The sequence below is a fragment of the Suricata suricatta genome, chromosome 12, assembly GCF_006229205.1.
Source record: "Suricata suricatta isolate VVHF042 chromosome 12, meerkat_22Aug2017_6uvM2_HiC, whole genome shotgun sequence".
NCBI classification, from domain to species: Eukaryota; Metazoa; Chordata; class Mammalia; order Carnivora; family Herpestidae; genus Suricata; species Suricata suricatta.
In genome coordinates, this window is record NC_043711.1 from 4,953,640 (window position 1) to 4,966,473 (window position 12,834).

General features: G+C 56.0%; 1 long non-coding RNA gene across 1 annotated transcript; it reads right to left on the reverse strand.

The window, feature by feature from the left end:
- Positions 1–7,350: 7,350 nt before the first annotated feature.
- Positions 7,351–12,809, reverse strand: LOC115275275. The gene is made up of 3 exons (XR_003901457.1): positions 12,422–12,809; positions 8,421–8,527; positions 7,351–7,580 (listed from the first exon to the last, which is right to left on the reverse strand). It is a non-coding gene; the product is annotated as an uncharacterized LOC115275275 (long non-coding RNA).
- Between the last annotated feature and the right edge of the window lie 25 nt (positions 12,810–12,834).

A 12,834-nucleotide genomic window follows, 5' to 3' on the forward strand; every position in this document is an offset into this window, starting at 1 on the left:
GCTGGAGCCAATCACAGCTGAGGAGGGGTGCTGCATCATCAGAAAAGAAATTCAGGGTCCTCACTCCACTTCTGCTGCCCTCACGGGTTCCATGCTGGAGTCCTGGAGAGCCCCCGCCTTGCCTCAGTTTCCCTACTCTGCTCAAGTCCCCACATTTCACATCAAGTTGATTCCAGAGCAGGGAAGTGGGGGAGCCAGCCTCGCTCCCCCAGGGGTCACCTTCAAGCATTTGTTATTGATACTATTCTCCCCCCAGACCCGCCCTCCTTCCCAGCCTCATCCCCCTGCCCCACCGAGGACGGAGCCGGCTCACACAGAAGTTGAGTTTCGTTTTGGAATGGAGAATTGCTGTGTGGGGGCTCCTAGAGTCTTCTTCCTTTGGGGGCCAGAGGAAGAGCGCCCCTCGGTATAAGGAACACCCCCTCACCTCCAGAAGAACACTAATCTCAGGAACTTTCATGAGCAATGACAGTAAGGCAGGGACCACATTCTGACGTTTAACCTATTCTATGTCGGGGTGACGACCTTGTCCAACATCACGAAATACTTGCAACAGACTCTTCCCCTTTCACTTGTCACTTGCCACAAATGGACCGCTAAAGGGATGCTAATGGTCATGACGGTGGCATTGGAGGGATTGTTGGCAGAGGTTCCCATTGGTGTTTAAAAAAAAACAACCAAACGCATTAGCTATCGAGACGCACTCTTTCCAGCCTGGAACCGCCTGTACCTTCCGAGGAACGAGAAGAATCTGACCGAGGAATGATCAAACCCAAGATGAAACTTCTAAAACAATCACCGCAGCCATCCCAGACTGGCACCTCTGTTTGCATCCTCCGCGGTCCCTGGAAACATCCCGAAGGTCACGTGACCCGGCTGTCTTCCCCAGCTCAGTTCAAGACACGTCCGTTCTTTGCCTTAGACCAGGAGCACTGGGCGACCCTCAGCTCCTCTCTCTACGCCCCAGAGGCCACCCCCAGCAAACTCCAGAAGGTCCAGTCCAAAAGCTAGCCAGGATCAACCCACGGTCCCGCTCCTTAGCCCCACAGGGTCCATCCCGTCAGGCCCAACCTGACCGAGTGCTGGTCCCCAGTCCCACCCTGGCCCCCACAGGCTGTCCTCCCCACAGCAGCCACCAGAGGGCGGCAGTGAGCACCTGAGCTGGGTCTGCAGCCTCTGGGGCTCCCAGTTTCCTCAGGGGAAAAGCCCAAGTTCAACCACCCCCCATCCCTCCTCCCCCTCTCTCCCTCCAATCACTCTGCTCCAGCCACATGAACCGCCAATGTTTTTCCTCCAGGCCCAGTCCTGCCCCAGGGCCTTTGCACAGGCTGTTTCCATGCCTGTACCACTCTTTCCTCAGTTATCCCTCCCTCACGTCCTTCAGGCCTCCTCAAGTCACCTCCTCAGAAAAGCCTCCTCTGAACCCAGAGCTACATAACCACGCCCTCCTCTGATTCACACTCTCTCTTCTTATCTTGCTTTGTGTTAGTTCAGAGCGGTTAGCACTAGCTCTATTACTCACTCGTCTGTGTAGTGTGTCTGCCATCATAATGCCAGGCGTGGAGGGAGGGGACAGCTCCTCTCGGGGTGCCCAGTGTCTAGAACAGACCCCACTCCCTGGGACCAGATACCACCTCACCCCTTTCCGGCAGGGGGCACCTAGACCAAGTTTCTTGCCCTCCCGGTGCCTCCATTTTCTCATCTGTAAAGTGGAGATCATAACAGTCAGTGAGCTCACCCAGTGGTGGGCTTGGAAGGTGATTGGTACACAGCAGGTGCCCAATAGATGCACGTCCGTGCTGGGAGTCCTTCCTGACACATCAGCACTCACACAAGTGTGTGTGTGCACGGACAGGCATGCGTCTCCCCTCCCGCGTAGACTGAGTCGACCCCCACAGGCCAGGCCCAGCCCCCTTCTCCCCGCTACCCAGACCCAGCCCGGGGACTCCACTCCCGCCCTGGCACCGGCCCCACCACCCCCTACCTCCACCAGCCCCATCCGAGCGGAGGGTGTCCATCTACCTCTGAGGCTAAAGGTCACGGACCAAAAGGGCCCCACCTGGGGGGTGCCCCCCCCCCCGCTGCTGCCATAAACCCCATGTTCTTGGGAGGATTCCACGGGGTCTGAGCTGGGAGGGGACCCTCTTCGGCTCCATCCGGTCCTTACTGGACTCAGGATTCATCTCTCACCCACCCGGCTGCATCCCCGAGCCCCCATCTCTGAGATGCCTACCTGACCCACGGGGACCCCTGAGGACGGATGGGCCCCGGGGGAGGCAAAAGGGCAGTGACTGGAATGGGGAACAGGGTCTCCCCCACCTGGCCCCCCAGTGACTCACCTGAAGGGGCCAAGACACCGTCACCAGGCAGGCCTTCACCACCTGGGGGCAGGGGGAGTGTGGGCAGGGGCCCCTGGGCTCCTTCCCTCCACCACCCAGTGCTGGGCAGACGAGAGAGCATCCAGCGCGGCCCTTCGGGAGCCAGCTTGTGCCCACGCGGCCCTGGGTGACGAGCCACCCCCCCCTCATCAGGGGCAGCACAGGCTTGTCCTGCTGGGTCTGGGGGTGCAGGAGCAAGGGAGGGGACGTCACCCCTGCAGCTACCCGGACTCCCCCCTGTGGTGCCTCCTTCTGGGCCTCGGTTTACCCACCCCAGAGCTTCACGGGACTGGGAGGGACTGGGCAGGCCCCACTCAGCCTCCAGGCCTCCGAGGAACAGGCGGGGGAGAGAAGGAGGGGACGAGGGACCACCAACAGCACTCTTAGAGAAAGACCGAGAGTCATTTGCATCCTGTCGGTTTCGCGGACCGCTGCGACAGGGGACCACACACTTTGTAGCTTAAAGCGACACGAATGTAAAAAATCAAAAATAAAACTGGCGTCCACAGGCAGCAGTCCTTTCTGGAGGCTCTGGTGATGCGCAGGCTCCGGACCGCAGTGCCTTGGTTTTCTGCCGTGCGGCCGCTCCAGCAGGTGGGCCTCCTGCGCACGACCAGACACGGGCGTGAGCCTCCAAGGTCCTGCCGCCCCGGCCAGCGGCAGTCCCGGGAGCGAACCCAGGCGCGCCCGGCCGGAGAGCCACCCCGCTGAGCACGAATCGAATCGCCAACCCGCACCATCGGTGTTCACAAACAATGACTGTCTTCAGCTGCTACATCTTGGGTATTTTGTTACACAGCAAAGATGAATTGATACAAGGTTCAAACACACTGTCTCTAGGAGACGCGCACAGTCCTAAGAGAACTGCCACTGACATCCTGACAACAACCACAGGGACAAGACATTGGTGTGGTCGCCATGTGTGTTTCAGGGCATCAAATTGTCCTTTATTCAGCCCAGAAGCCCTAGGAGGCAGGAATCCGTCCCTTCAAACTTCTACACAGGCTAGAACTGCAGGCTAGGGACTCAATTTGTGTCTTCACTTAAAATATATATACACTGAGGGGCTTAGACGATTGGGCGTCCGACTTCGGCTCAGGTCACGATCTCACAGCTGGTGGGTTCAAGCCTCACATCGTGCTGTCTGCTGTCAGCGCGGAGCCTGCTTCAGATCCTCTGTCCGCCCCACCCGCCCCTTCTCTGCTCATGCTCGCTCTCTCTCGCTCTCTCTCTCTCTCTCTCTCTCTCAAAAATAAATAAACATTAAAAAAAACTTTTAAAAAGCCATTATTATCTCGATTTTGCAGATGGGGAAACTGAGGCACGGGGAGATTTGTAGCTCCTGCTGGTAAGGCGTGGAGCCAGGGTTTGAATCCAGCTCTGACTCTGTGATTAATTGCTATGTTGGACTGACCCCTATCCCTTCACTGGTGATCTGTGTACCTCTGAGCAAGGTGCGATGGTCTTGGGACTATTTTCCTCTCACATCAGATGAGAGAACCAGAGTCGGATCAGAGGGTCTTAACCTGGTTTGGGCAGGCATGACACCAGAAAACAGTCCAAAAACTGATCTGGGGAAATATAGTCTGCAGGTGTGGGGGGCAGGCAGTGAGTCAGAGGTGGTCTGTAGATTTGGTGAAGATTCCCAAATGAGTCCGGATCCAGAAAGGGTCAAGAAGTACCAGGCAAACATGCCACTGAAGGCCCTTTCCAAGGTCAAGTTTCTATTCCAGCTGACACCAAATGCTACAATTACAGTTAGACAGAAGATCCAGCGAGCCTCACAGAGGAGAGAGCTCTGGGTACAACTCAGTCCAAGTCACAGCAGCCCTGAATTGTGGCCAAGGTCAACATGAACCTGGACTCCATTCCAGGCTTGAGCAGAATGCATCTTTCTGACACACCCTGCACCCTGTATCTTGGGACCAGACCAGTTCTGGGCTTTTCTCGCCTGTCATGATGACCGGCCCAGAGAGGCTCCTCCCCCCCTCCCTGTGAGGTTCCAGGCTACAGCCTTGACCTGGGAGCCCTGACCAGCCACACCCTGAGAAAGCAGTTAATATTACAGGCACCGCCCGGAGAAATCTACAGCAAATTCTGTCTGCGGCAAGCGTTGCCTCATTTTCCAGAAGTCTGGCTCATCATTGTAATGGTTCGTGATCTCCATGCTTCCCCAGGGACGCATGACTGTCTTTCACCACCGCCGGCCACCGCCCCCCCCACCGCCTCGATTTTCTGCAGCCAGTCCTCATCTTTCTACCTGCCTCCAAGTCTTCAAGCCCACGTGACATCAAAAGCACCCATAGCTGCTCAGAGCCAGGGCCTTGGGTGTCCTGGGTGAGACCCCTCTCCGTGCCACAGCCCCGGGCACTCTAAGCGGGTCGTGAACTGCACTGGGTTGTCCAAAAGCCTGCCAAGTGCTTCTCTGGGCAGTGGAATTTTTATCAGGCATCATCTTACAGAAGCTGGTCACGAAGGCTCAGACGACATGAAAAAACCGTCCGGATGGCAGGATCTTAGGGACCACATGGGGCAAGGGGTCCGTATGCAGAGATCGCTCGCGGGTGGTCTGGAGCCACCAAGAAAATGGGACTGTTGCCCCTACCGGGCTGGCCCCAGCCAGGTGAGTGAGAGCAAGCTTCAGCGGGTAGGAGCCCAGGCCAAGAAGGAGCCCTGGGAACAGAGGCCCTGGGAATCTGCAGGCACCTCTGGGGGAGGGCACCGGGCTTCCCGCAGGTCGTGGGAGAGAGGCAGGCGCCAAAGCTCCGAGGCCCGAGTGACCCCGGCTGACATCTGGATGACATCTGCTAGACAAAGGGCCCGTCCAAGCCAGAAACCAGCAACCGATCAGAGCTTTCAAACACCCAGCCGAGTTGTGGCTTTTTTCTAATAGCTTTAGAGCGATTCTTTCACAACAACACCCTCACTAACAGCCACCCAGCTCAGCTGCGGTCCAGACACGTCCCAGGGCACACGTGTCCACGACACACAATCATAACCTCATATTTAACGCAGGCTTAGTACGCGCCCGACCCCGTACTGTCATTTTCCACATATTCATTCATATAATTCTTACAGCAAAGCCTTGGGGAAAATGCTATTATCATCATGCAAGCCAGAGGATGCCACTTCAACACCCTTCCGTGGGGACAGGCCGAGCCCCTGCCCACAGCCCACAAGGCCCTGCAGGACCTGCCCCTGTCCCCTCTCTGCCCTCACCTCCTCCCTTCCTGCCCCTGGCTCTTTCTGCTCCAGGCCCACAGGCCTCCACCCTGTTCCTCCAACAAGCCAAGCCCGATCCTGCCCCAGGGCCTTTGCACGGGCTCTTTGCCTTCTGCCAGAGATGCTCTTCTGCCACTGAAGCAACGACACAGCCCACGCCTCACCCCCAAGAACTCTGCCCAAATGTCAGCTTCTCGGGAAGGCTTCTCCGTCTCACACTACAAGCCTGTCCCCCGTGGACACACACACAGCACTTTCCACCATGGACAGACTGCATACTCGATTCGTTCTCTTTATTGTTCTCGGGGATCTGTGTCTGTTTTGCTCACGGCTGCGACCTCCAGGGCCCGGAGCAGTGCCTGGCACACCGCAGGTGCTCGGTAAAGATTTGAGGGATGAATGAAGCGACAATGAAAAAGGACATCAAGGCAGGAAGAAACAGGGCAGCTCGCCAAGGCCCAGGGTCTCCAAGCGGCAGAAGCCAGACTCAAGCCACACAGCACAGCTCCGCAGTCTCATTAGCCAGCGTGTTCCTCTTCCCTAAACACGCCTGTCTACACCTCCCACAAACGCACACAACGGCTAACACACATAAACTCTCATAAACACACGAAGCCCCCTGCAGCCAGGACCAGCCGCGTGGACGTAGCCTCGGGCCGCCCCACACACAGCCCCCGGCTCGGCCCGCACCGCCTCAGGACCCCAGACCCCAACAGGATCTAGGCCTTGGTCGGCACCCTGAGGTGACCGAGTCCTTCCTCCTCTTGCGTCGGGCTGCTGACGGCACCGCTCGTGGGCGGCAGTGGAGACGTCCACCTGGGGTCCACCTGGGGTCCCGGCGGATGACGGCCAGGTCAGCGCCCCGCCCTGGGAAGGGAAGGCCAGGGAGAGTTGCTGGTGTGGCCAAGGGCGCGACCACGCACCGCCCTCCCGTCTCCTGGGCCCTCTCACAGCGTCCCCTAGGGGGCGTGGCGCAGGCTGTTAGGAGAGTCCCCGCCGTCCCCTTGACCCTACCCTCACCCAGGCTCGCGCCCCAGCACTGCCCCGCGCTTCTCCAGCTTCTAGCTCTGACCCAGGTGGCCGCGCACCCACCTCAGGGGCACAGCTCAGGCTGCGGAAGAGCACAGCCTCCGCTCACCGCCCTCCCCCTTTGCCTCCCCTCCCCCTTGAACCACGGGGACCCTCAGGCTCGTCCCTCAGCCCAAGCCCCGCTCCCTCCCAGTTCCTGGCGCACCTTTGGCTTCCAGGGCCAGTGCGCCGAGTCAGCACCGAGGACCCCCAGCTCTGGAGCACACTTCCTAGGCCTCCTCCCAGGCCCCGCCTCCAGCCTCCACGGAGGGCGTGCCGCTGACTCCTCTGCCCCCACGGCCCCGCCCCACGCCAGCCCAGGCCCCGCCCTGGCCCTGCCCCGCCCTCTGGCCCTGCCCCTCATGCCAGCCCCGCCCCGCCCAGCCCCACCCTCCAGCCCCTCCCCGTGTCAGTCCAGGCCCCGCCCCTGTCCGCCCCCTGGCTCTGTCCAGGCCCCGCCTCTCCCCTCCGGCAGCCGTGTGTGGCACACGTGGTGGCTCACTACAGCGTGGCATGGGCTGGCGAAGACACCGGGCTTCCCTGGTCATCATAGCCCCGGCAGCCCCCATGGGTCTCTTCTGCTCCTCGGCCGTCCCCCTGACCCTCCCGGACCCCGCCCCAGGCAAGTCCTGTCCCTCATCAGGCTTCCCCAGTAGCTGTACCCCCCCACCCTGCTCCGCGCACACGCACTGCGCCCACCACTTGCACCTGGTGCTGGCACCCATCGGGTGGCTCCTGGCGAAATCGGCGGGCACCGTGAGCTGGCGCTGGACGAGGAAGCGGTGGAAACGCACTCGGGCAAGCCTGAGGGCACCTCCTTAGAGCCGCGGCTGGAGGGCCCGGTGCTTTAGGAGGGGCGCCCCCGTCTTACCTGCCAGCGCAGGTGCTCCGGGCCTCCCCACTCGCGAGAAGCTGCGGAGGAAGAAGAGCAGGCGCGAGCCCCGCGGCCACGCCGCCCCCCTGCGCCCACTGTGTGCCCCGAGCCTCACTGGGCCCTGAGGGCACAGAGGAGGTTTTGGGGTATATGAGGCCCTCCATTCCCCTCCCGAACTCCGTCCACTGAGGGCAGAAGTAGCGGAGCTGAGCGAGCTGAAGGGATAGGGCCCGCTGCTGGGCTCAGATCGAGGCCCCCAAGCCCCACTCTGACTTTTCAGAGAGCTCGTAGGTCCCCCGCTGGTCCCACTCCCCAGCACCGGGAACCCCTTGTTCCTTGCATAGACACGTGTTGAACTCTTCCTGTGTTTTAGACCTGGCGTGGGGGAGGGGTGTGAGGAGAAGGCAACCCTAACCTCTGCCCTCTCGAAGCTAACACTTCATGGGGGAGAAAAGAGTGTGATGAGCAAGTTCGAGCCCAAAAATAATGACGGGCTGAAGGCAGTGCTGTAACGGAAATGAACAGGAAACAGCGAGAGAGCAGATGGGCGCCTGTGGCCGGGTGGCCACCTACTCTGCAGGGGCGGCATCTGAGCTCAGACCTGAAGGATGGTGCAGCTGGCCATCCAAACCACCGGAGGAGAGCACAGCTGCGGGGGGGGGGGGGGGGGGGGGGGGGGGGGGGGGGGGCGCAAGTGCAGAGGTCCTGGGGCTGGAGAAGGCTCGTCCATCAGTGGGCTTTGCCTCCTCCACAGCCTTCCTTTCTTTCTCTCCACCGATCTTCCCCTTGCCCTTGGAAACTCCCTATCATCCTGAAAACCCCTTCCTTGCCCGACTCGTCCTCCATGATGGCCAAGTTTCTAGAAGGTGTGAGCTTACCTGATCGTCCATGAACGGAGGGTTGGAATGAGACATGTGATCCAGGGTCGTAGTGAAAACAGGACCCACAGCTACTTCTCGGAGAACCGTAGGAAGTTCGTGTGGTCCTGGTTGAGGGGGAGGGGAGCAAAAACCAGTTGGATATCTAAAATTCTTTTTCATGTTACTTATTTTTGAGACCGAGGGAGAGCATGAGTTGGAGAGGGGCAGAGAGAAAGGGAGACCCAGAATCTGAAGCGGCTCCAGCTTCAGCGCAGAGCCTGATGCAGGGCCCAAACTCACAAACCGCGAGATCGTCACCGAAGCGGGTCAGACCCTCAACCAGCTGAGCCACCTAGGCACCCCGCCCACCAAACATTCATGAAGGTGAGCCCGGCAGGGTCTCCCTGGTGCCAGTCTGTGTTGGGGAAGGGTCCTTCTCAGCTGGGCAATGGAGGGTGAGGGAGCTTTCGTAGACTGAGCTGGGCTGCCGGCCCCCTGGGTGCCGGGGGACTCGCAGGGGTGGGGTAAGGCCATGGGGACAATAAGGAGATGAAATTCGGTGAGGAATGCATCAGTGCGGCTACCAGAGGAGCCAGAATCTTCATTTTAACCACATCCACCCATTTACAGAAATGGGCGGGGGCCCCTGGGTGGCTCAGTCCGCCGAGCGACCGACTTCAGCTCAGGTCATGATCTTACAGTTCGTGAGTTCAGGTCCTGCCTCAGGCTCTGCGCTGTCAATGCAGAGCCTGCTTTGGATCCCCTGTCTCCCTCTTTCTCTGCCCCCCCCTTGGCTCTCTCTCCCTCTCTCAAAAATAAACATGTTTTTAAAATGTTGATGGGGGGTGCCTGGGTGGCTCAGTTGGTTAGGCGTCCGGCTTCGGCTCAGGTCATGATCTCACGGTCCGTGGGTTCGAGCCCCGTGTCGGGCTCTGTGCTGACAGCTCGGAGCCTGGAGCCTGCTTCAGATTCTGTATCTCCCTCTCTCTCTGACCCTCCCCTGCTCACGCTGTCTCTCTCTGTCTCTCAAAAATAAATAAAAAACATTAAAAAATATTTTAAAAATTAAAAATAAATAAATAAAATGTTAATGGACAAAGGATCTGAACAGACACTTCTCCAAAGATCTACAAACAGCCATCATGAAAAGGTGCTCAATGTCACTAGTCATTAGCGTACAAATCACGACCACAATGAGACATCACTTCACACCCACTAGGAGGGCAGGAGTCAAAAAGCCAGATAAAGAGGGCTGGCAAGGAAGTAGGGAGTCGCAACCCCCTTGCACCTGCTAGTGGGAATAGAAAACGGTGCAGCTGCTTGGAAAACACTTTAACAGGTGCCTAAAATGATTAACATAGAGTTTCTGTAGGAGCTGGAGACTCCGCTCCTAGGCATCACCCAAAAAGAAATGAAAACAGGTCTGAAGAAAAGAAAAAACTTGGACAGGAATGTTCATAGCGGAGTTGTTCACGGCGGCCGAAGTCAGAAACAAGCCAATGACCATCAGTGGATGAGTGGATAAAGAAAGTGCTACATGCAGCAGAATATTAGTCAACCGTGAAGAGGTAAAGAAGGTACAGATACACACGACAGCACGTGGACAAACAATGGAATGTCACGCTTTGTGAAAGAAACCTGTCACAAAGGTCACATATCCTATGACTCCGTTTATATGAAATATCTAGACTAGATAGAAAACCCGGGACTGGGAATGGGGAATAGACGGTGATTCCTAGTGGGCACAGGGCTTCTCTTTATAGAGGTGACAATATTCTAAAAGTAGAGAGTGAGGGCGCCTGGGTGGCTCAGTCGGTTGAGCATCTGGCTTCGGCTCAGGTCAGATCTCCCGGTTCGTGGGTTCGAGCCCCGTGTCGGGCTCTGTGCTGACGGCTAGCTCGGAGCCTGGAGCCTGTTTCGGATTCTGTGTCTCCCTCTCTCTCCGACCCTCCCCTGCTCGCACTGTCTCTCTCTGTCTCTCAAAAATAAATAAAAAGCATTAAAAAAATTTTTTTAAAAAAAAAGGATTCTCTCTCTGTCTCTCTCTCTTTCTTCCCCTTGCTCACTCGTGCTCTCGCTCTCTCTCTCTCAAAAAATTAAGTTAAATTAAATTAAAATAAAATAAAGTGATAGTAATGGCTGCACAATGGTGTGAATTGTGCAGTTTAAATGAGTGAACTGCACAGTATGTGAACTGTATCCCAAAGCACTGTGTGTGTGTGTGTGTGTGTGTGTGTCTGAGAGAGAGAGAGCGAGCGAGCAAGAGAGAATGTCAGGACGCCTAGGTATTCATCCAAAAGAAACAACTTTTCACTCACAAAAACCTGCACATAGACATTTAGAGCAACTGTATGTATAATTTCCAAATTTTGGAGAGAACTCAAATGTCCCTCAGCAGATGGACCCTCCTCAGCCGTCCCAGGAGTGAGCTGGGGGCACACTGACACCGGGGGTCGGTCTGCAGGAAAAGACAAACTGTGGTCTCCCTCTCTGGTTGAGGTCATGGCCGCAGGGCGGTATGCATTTGTGAAATAGCACAGAACTATACCCACAAGTGGATACATTTTACTCTGGGTAAATTATACCTTAATTTTTTTTTTTTAAGGAAAGCAAAGGATCTGGAAGGAAAAGACATACGATGCAGTAAAAATCATAGCTGAATAGGAAAGAAGGGGCTCCCTGTGCTCCCCAGATCCACTTCTGTCCTCTCGTCCCCTCAACTGGCCTTGAAGACCCTGCTCCCTTGCCCGGCAAGTGGCCGAAGGACCCCCCACCCTCGCCCCTGACCCTTCTTGTAGTCTGTTCCCACGTGACCTGTGCTCTGGGGTCTCAAGGTACCGCCTGGGAAGTCCTCCCTGACAGGTTCCTTACCCTAGAGCCTACCATGGGATTAAAGACGTAAACTTAAGGGGCGCCGAGGCGGCTCAGTCGGTTGGACGTCTGACTTTGGCTCAGGTCATGATCTCATGGTTTGTGGGTTCAAGTCCCGCGTCGGGCTCTGTGCGGACAGCTCGGAGCCTGGAGCCTGCTTCCGATTCTGAGTCTCCCTCTCTCTCTCTCTCTGCCCTTCCCACACTCATGCTCTGTCTCTCTCTCTCTCTCTCGAAATAAATAAAAATTGAAAAGTTTTTTTAAAAGACGTAAAACTTATGAGCTAAAACTATAAAACTCTTAAAAGAAAACACTAGGGAAAAATCTTCATGACATTGAACTTGGCAGTGATTTCATGCACAGAACATCAAAACCACGGGCAACAAAAGACAAAATACATAAAATGGGCTTCATCAAAACAAAGATCATTTTGCATCAAAAGACACAATTAAGAAAGCAAAGCAGGGGGGCAGAGCACCCGGGTGACTCAGTGGGCTGAGCACCCAACTTCAGCTCAGGGCATGTTCTCACAGTTTGTGGGTTCAAGCCCAGCATCAGGCTCTGTGCTGCTGAGCCTGCTTGGGATCCTCTCTCTCCCTCTCTCTCCGTCCCTCCTCCACTCACGCTTTCTCTCGCTCACAAAATAAATAAATAAACTTAAAAAAATAAAAAATCAAAGAGAGGGGGACTCCATCGGTGAAGCTTGCAACTCTTGATCTCTGGGTCGTGAGTTCAAGCCCCGCAGAGAGTTTACTTTAAATTAATTAATTAAGTAAAATAAATAAAGAAGAATTCTACCTTTAGTTCTCATGGAACATGATTATTAATGTTAAAAAAAAAAAGAAAAGCAAAAAGACTACCGATAGGACAGGAGAAAATATTTGCAAATCATACGTCCGACAAGGGACTATCCAGATTATTTAATAAGCCACAAAAGCCACAAAATCAATCCAAGACTGGTCCAAGGACTTGAACAGACGTTTATCTGTCCAAAGAAGATGTGCAAGTGGCCAATAAGCAACACGAAAAGATGAGCAGTGTCTGTAGTCATTAAGGAAATGCAAAGCCAAATCAGTGAGACAGCACTTCATGTCTACTATGATGGCTACTAAAAAGAAATCAGAACAAAACACAAAAAAGGAGCATACCAGGTGCTGGCTACGATGTGGGGAGACCAGAGCCCCCTGCTCAGCTGGTGAGACAGTGAAACGGAGCGGCTGTCGTGGGAGGTGGTTTGGCAGGTCTTCAGAAAATTACCCTGGGAGCTTCCAGTGACCCAGCAATTCCACGGCTGGGCGTCTATCTGCCCAAAGGGGCTGAAAGCCAGGATCCCGTGCTTATCCGTGCAGGATCTGTGCTTATCCGTGCAGGATCCCGTGCTTATCCGTGCAGGATCCGTGCTTATCCGTGCAGGATCCCGTGCTTATCCGTGCAGGATCTGTGCTTATCCGTGCAGGATCCCGTGCTTATCTGTGCAGGATCCGTGCTTATCTGTGTAGGATCCGTGCTTATCCGTGCAGGATCCCGTGCTTATCTGTGCAGGATCCGTGCTTATCCGTGC